Raw genomic sequence first — 6,223 nt, 5'->3', positions numbered from 1 at the left:
TGCTTTGACTTGAAGAGGAATTTTCTTGGGTGGTATAGTATATATAAAAAACCTAATATAGTTACTGTATGTAAGTAGTAACATTATATTTTAATTTTTTTTTTTTTTTTTTATGTAAGAAGAGGGCAACAAAAATGTGAAACCAGCAGGTTGGAAAGTTATGAGTAGTCCAAGGACAAGATCCTCCTGTTTCCAGTATGACCATTCACTCCCAGCCATCTGCTTAACACTGCTGAAGGTTTTCAGGCTTTACCCGGTGGGCTGGATGCTGCATCCTGTTCTCAGTGCCCATAGACTCTCTCTAATCTCTGTCTGCCTTCCCAGCAGTTCCCTCCAGTCATCAGCAAAAGCAGGGGCTGCGTGTGCTGCTAGGATAATTAGAGTGCTGCAGGGTGCTTAGTATGCAGGCGGTGGCTGTGCTATTGCTCAGGGGAAAAAAAAAAAGAGGGAAAAAAAAAAAAGCAACTGCAAAAAGCCCAGTTGCCCAAGCAAGAGAAAACACTTCTTGCAGCATGATTTTCAGCTTTCCCAGGAAAACTAAAGCTCTATAAAGAGGCCCTTCTTCTGTCTGCTTTGGGAAAACACAACTTTAGAGGGTTTACAAGCACTGTTTGACCTCACAATATGACAGTGCCCTCTTTTGATGGCTGCACAGAGAATGGCTTTTGCCATCTACCCCTTTCCTTCTTCAATAGGAGATACTGTGGAGCCACTGTGGAGCAGGAGGTGGCAAGTAAGGACTGTGCTGAAGTCTGATAGAACTAAGAACTACTAGACTTGACGTTTAGGGCCAGTTGTGCAATGCAAACCTGATGTCCTCTTGGTGTCTTCCATCCTACATGTGATAGGAACTGGCTCTGCCATCCCTGGCATGGATAGAGGAAAGACTGATGCTGCACCCAGACACAGTACCTGGAGTATAAAGGGAGAAATTGTTCCCTGTGAAATCATTACTCTTATCAAATATCAAGGGAATTTGTCTCTGATTCATTCTGCTCCATGATGAGAAATGCAGGAGAGGGCAAGTAAGTTACTGCCCGGGAATCGTTTCCAAACAGATGTGAAGCAGGAAGCTGGAAGCTCTGTGGATACCCCTGTTTAGGCAAGGAACAGAGACAATTCTTGACCAACAAGAGAAAAATACCACTTTCCCACTAACAGGTTGCCCAGAAATATGGTGGATGCCCCATCCCTGGAGACATTCAATGTCAGGCTGGACAGGGCTCTGAGCAACCTGATCGAGCTGTAGATGCTCCTGCTCATTGCAGAGGGGTAGGATGAGGTGACTTTTCAAGCTTCCTTCCAACTCAAATGATTCTATGATTCTACTTACGTAAAGATTTTTAGTTTGCACACAATGTGAAACAAGCTTGAGTACAATCATGGGAAACCACTGCAATATTTACTGCTGTTTTCATTGTCTCAGTACGCCTTGGGGAACCTCAGGCTACTCAGAGAAGTAAAGTGAAGTCACTGTCCTTGGAGGTGTTCAAGAGAAGAGTAGATATGGTACTGAGGCATGTGGATAGAGGGTATGGTGGGGATGGGTTGGTGTTTGAACTGGATCGTCTTAGTGGTCTTTTCCAACCTTAATGATTCTGTGATTGAAAAGACCTTATGCCATTGCGTGGTACAATGCACCCACTGCAGTTCTTTTCGCATTACCTACCAGCTCTGTTACACTGCCATTTTGAGTAGTCTTTCTGATCACTGACCTTTTTCTGGCCACTGGGAGCTGTTGGAGAGGAGCCAGAGGACCATGAAGATGATGAGAGAGCTGGAGCATCTCCTCTATGAAGACACGCAGAAGGAGCTGGGCTTGTTCAGCCTGGAGAAGAGAAGGCTCATTGCAGCCTTCCAGTACCTAAAGGGAGCCTATAAACAGGAAGGGAGCCAACTGTTTGAAAGGGTAGATAATGGCAGGACAAGGGAAAATGTTGAAGGAGAGAAGATTTAGGTTGGATACCAGAGGGAAGTTCTTTACTATGAGAGTGGTGAGGTGCTGGAACAGGCTGTCCAGGGAGGTTGTGGATGCCCCGTCCATCCCTGGAGGTGTTCAAGGCCAGGTTGGATGGGGCCCTGGGCAGCCCGGTCTAGTATTAAATGTGGAGGTTGGTGGCCCTGCCTGCAGCTGAGGGATTAGCTTCATGGTTCTTGAGGTCCCTTCTGATCCCAGCCATTCTATGATTCACCTGTGTGGACTTTCACAGTTATTCTGTATGATTCCCTGTGCATGTGAGATGTAGTCCACTGAGGTAATGTTGATAGTTGTGCAGGTATTAGCAGATATGCCAACTTGCCCCTATACAAAAGATGCTATTCTTTTCCCCAAAGCATCCTCCAGTGTTTCACAGCCTGTCTGTGAGGACAGTTTCCCTAATGTCAGCAACCCATTCTGCAAATTAAACGAACTAAGCAAGTTAACTTTCTTGGACAGCCTCAGGGACAAGTGAAACAAATTGTCCTCCTTCGAACTGCACAAAGTACTGAGAAATACTGAGATGTTCTTGTTCATACTTTGGAAAATTTTTTGCTTTCATGTTGCCGAGTTTCAACCTCTGAGTGCCCTACATTCATGCTCCAAATTCTCTCTTCAGAATTTCTGGCTGTTGTGTCATGACTGTTTGGAGGAGTGTAAGCAGAGCATAGAAAAGAGTGTGGATCTAAACAGAGAAAATGCACATAAGGAGCCTGGGCAGACCCACCTTCATGTGAAAGGCTGGAGAAAGCTTGGAGATAACAACACAGAGCTGTAATGGATTTCCTGGGTTTTTCCACTCCAGGAAAGGATTTCTGAAGTGCATTAAGATGACAGAGGTGGTGTTAGTCTGGAGCAACCAGGCCTCGTCTTTGGAGAAGGTTTTCTATGAAATTTGTACAGGCAGAAATGGCTGAGGCTTTATCAGGAAGACAAGTTGTCGAGTGTTGAATTGAAATACTCCTTTTGGCATTCAGTGAAGGTTCTCCTTTACTTTGTAAGGCATGACCATGCTGCCAGGAGGCAGTGGCTGAAACACAAATGAGAAGCTTGATGTCCCTGGACTGGTGATGCTGTAATGGCAGCCCATGAGAGCCTGGATCCCACGCATGGTGAATATAAGCAAGCTGGCAGGGCTCTGTGCACAGCAGTGTGATTTTGGGTAGTTATTGGTGCTTGGCATCATTTTCTGCCTTCGCTCCTGCCATGCTTTTGGAGTTTGTGGTCTCTAGTTGGGTAACACAGTGTTAGTCTCTCAGTTTTGCAATGACGCCACTGAGTAAAATTCTTCTTCCAAACTAATTTGATCTGATCTCATTCCCTCACTGCTGGTGGTTTTTTTTTTTTTTTCTTTTTTTTTTTCTGTTGTTGTTTTTTGTGCCTCTTGACTTCAGCCACTGAAGCAATCAGTAATTATCTCTCCAGGCAGAATTCAAAGCAAGTGAAAGGAGCGAGGGAGGGAAAAGTCTTTTCCTGAATAAACTCTGTTTTCCTGAACAAAACATCCTTAAGTGTCTGGAAATGTTGACTCTGAATGCAGCCAGATTTGGCGTGCTTTCAAGGGAGCGCCTAGCTGGGGATGGAGCAGCAGGCTACGTGTGCTTCAGCATTACAGATGGCTGATGAAAACAGCTAGTGCTTCTGCAGGCTTATCAATATTTAATATCCTGAGACAAAAAGTTCCTTTGGTGAATCCTTTGTGAAAACTGAGTCTCTTGGCTTTAGGTAAGCCCGTGGTCTGACTGTTTGACTAGGAACCTTCTAGCTCCTGCATGGTGAGGTCAGATTTTATTCCAGATCACCATGCCAGACAAGCCTTTAGAAACAATCAGATATTTATTTCCTCCACCAGAAAACCCTATGCTATGCAACTGGACTCAGTTTATTCTACAGACCTTCCTTTTTGGGGTTGCTGCTCATTTCTAACTTGATTCTAGCAGTTTGGTCACCCTTCCTTTAAAACCAGGTAGCATTTAGGACTGTAGCCTTTTTGAACACCCAGGTCCTTGATCTTGGGAAAGCAGAAGCCTTTGCAATCTAATAACTTCTCCAAACATCCTCATAAATGCTCCTTAAATAGCAGCCAGCATCTCCCATAGTTTACTGCTGAAATCAACTTAATTCATAACAGCTGTAAAAAGATGGATTTGGGGTGTCTGGTTCTTGTACTGGGGAAGAACTTTTTAACCCCTTTTCTGCAGACATACAGAGATCTCAGAGCACCTTGAAGTGGATCCTCCTGATGTCCATGTAGCATTATCATAGAATGAGCTGTGTGGACTCTGTCACAAGACTCCAATGGAGGGGAGGAAATGGGGCTCCATAAATTCATAGCTCTGTGGAAAGTGAGATCCAAGTGTAATCTCTACAGAATATGGATGCCCCCAGAAATGACTCCAAAGAGATTCCAATGGAAAAGCATTGTGGATGATAGGAGAGCCTGTTCCCATGTCTTGCATAGTGCTGCTGTAGAGCCTCAGCCCATCAAATGGACAGCTAACAAGACACATGTTGGCATAGTACTGGGGGCTTTGTTGGAACCTGATGGAGAGGAGATCTAAAGGAAGCTAACAATGAACACCACATCCACTAATAAATACAGTTTTAGGACTCAGTGACTGCTGTGCCAACAGCTTCTGTGCTGAAGCAGAGCTGGTGATCCCCGTGCACAAATAGGCAGACTGCAACAGACTATGAAGAGACTGCAAAATCTTTTCAATCAAGTTTTCCTCATCTCCTTCTCTCCACCAAGTACTGAGTCATAACGTATCATTCAGCAGTGGTATTTCAGTCAATCAGCATGTTTTCAATGGGGTTTCCTCAAGCTGAGTGTTTTATGGGACATGTGGAAGAATAGATAAGGTTGTCACTGGGGAATTAGGAGACTTTGGGTTCTTTTTTCTTGTGCCTTTCTTTCTCCCGTAGCTCAAGATAATTTAATACCAATGGCACCTCAGTAATTATGATGATAGCTGTGATGAGGGCTTGGGCTCTGGCCCTGCTTCATTCCTGATATCAAAGTTTGGATGTGTGAGCACCTGTGTTCCTACTGACATGTTCAGGAAATGAGCACATCTAGGTGGAACCTGAACCTGCTATTAAGCAGTCTGTTACAGAGTGAGTCTTGATGGAAAAGCAGTGACTGATTTTTCTGGTAAAAACAGGAAGATTTCTGAGTGCAAGACTTGGGAAGCTCTTAAGAGGAGATACCTACCCTCCTTCACTGTTGAAAAGCAAAATTTTTAGTTTGAGCAAGTTGTTCAGGCTCCCTGGAGAAGGTAGTGGAGAGACAAATGTGTTTTCAGGGGACATTCTGTCCTACCTGTCTGAGATACCTCTGTCTAGATGGGCTAATACTTCTGGAAGTATCTATCTCTATCCATTCCGTATCAAGAGGCCCCATGCTGGAGTTCAGCTTGGAAACTTCCCTTTCTAAGCATTAGTGTTAGGTGGCTTTACTGAGAGAATAGGCCTTCCTCCAAAGAAGACTAGATTTGCTTCAGTGCTGGAGATTGCAAGACAACGGTTAACTATGCAGATTGTTAACTCTGGAACCTACTGAAAGGGAAGGCAGTCATCCAGTCAGAAGATGAGATTCAGAGTAAATTTCTTTCACCTTTCCTATCTGATTCATATCCTGGTGTTGTCCTAGAAAGGCAAAGTGATTGCGTTTTTTGAAAATGGCTCATCTTGCTGAAACCAGAGCACGTTCAGCTTTAGGGCTTGATATTCGCCCTTTTCTCTGCCTGCACAGTCCCTCTTACAGAGTGTTTTGAAATCTGTGCTGAAAAACTCCTTTCTCTTCCAGCTCCTTAATCCAATCCAGCAACTCGAACAAGCACGTGCATACCCACACATGTGACAAGAACCCGCAATGATCTTTGTTGCTGTTGTTTTGATGCTGAACAAAAGGCTTGGCTCCCACCCCCATCCTTGCTGTATCACCTTCAGGATTCTGTGTCAGGAATCAATGTTACAGATGTTGACTTAGCCATGATGCTAGCAGGAGACTTTTAAGACGTTTCAGATACAACAACAAAGAACAGATGTCAATTCATAGGGAGGAAAGAGAGATGTTTTGATCTGGGTTTTTGGAAATGAATTTTCATGCAACCTTTATTTCCGATTTTATAGTTTTTCTTTTCCCTGGAATGCATATTAAATGCTGATAGCCTGTTATCCTTGACCTTTAGAGCTTGCGAATTTGAAAATCCAATTCCCTGTGAAAAGCAATGCATACAATAT

Source organism: Meleagris gallopavo, chromosome 1, assembly GCF_905368555.1.
Source record: "Meleagris gallopavo chromosome 1, MGAL_WU_HG_1.1, whole genome shotgun sequence".
In the NCBI taxonomy this organism is placed as follows: domain Eukaryota; kingdom Metazoa; phylum Chordata; class Aves; order Galliformes; family Phasianidae; genus Meleagris; species Meleagris gallopavo.
The sequence above is the reverse complement of the archived record's forward strand: the minus strand, read 5'-3'. Positions refer to the sequence as shown.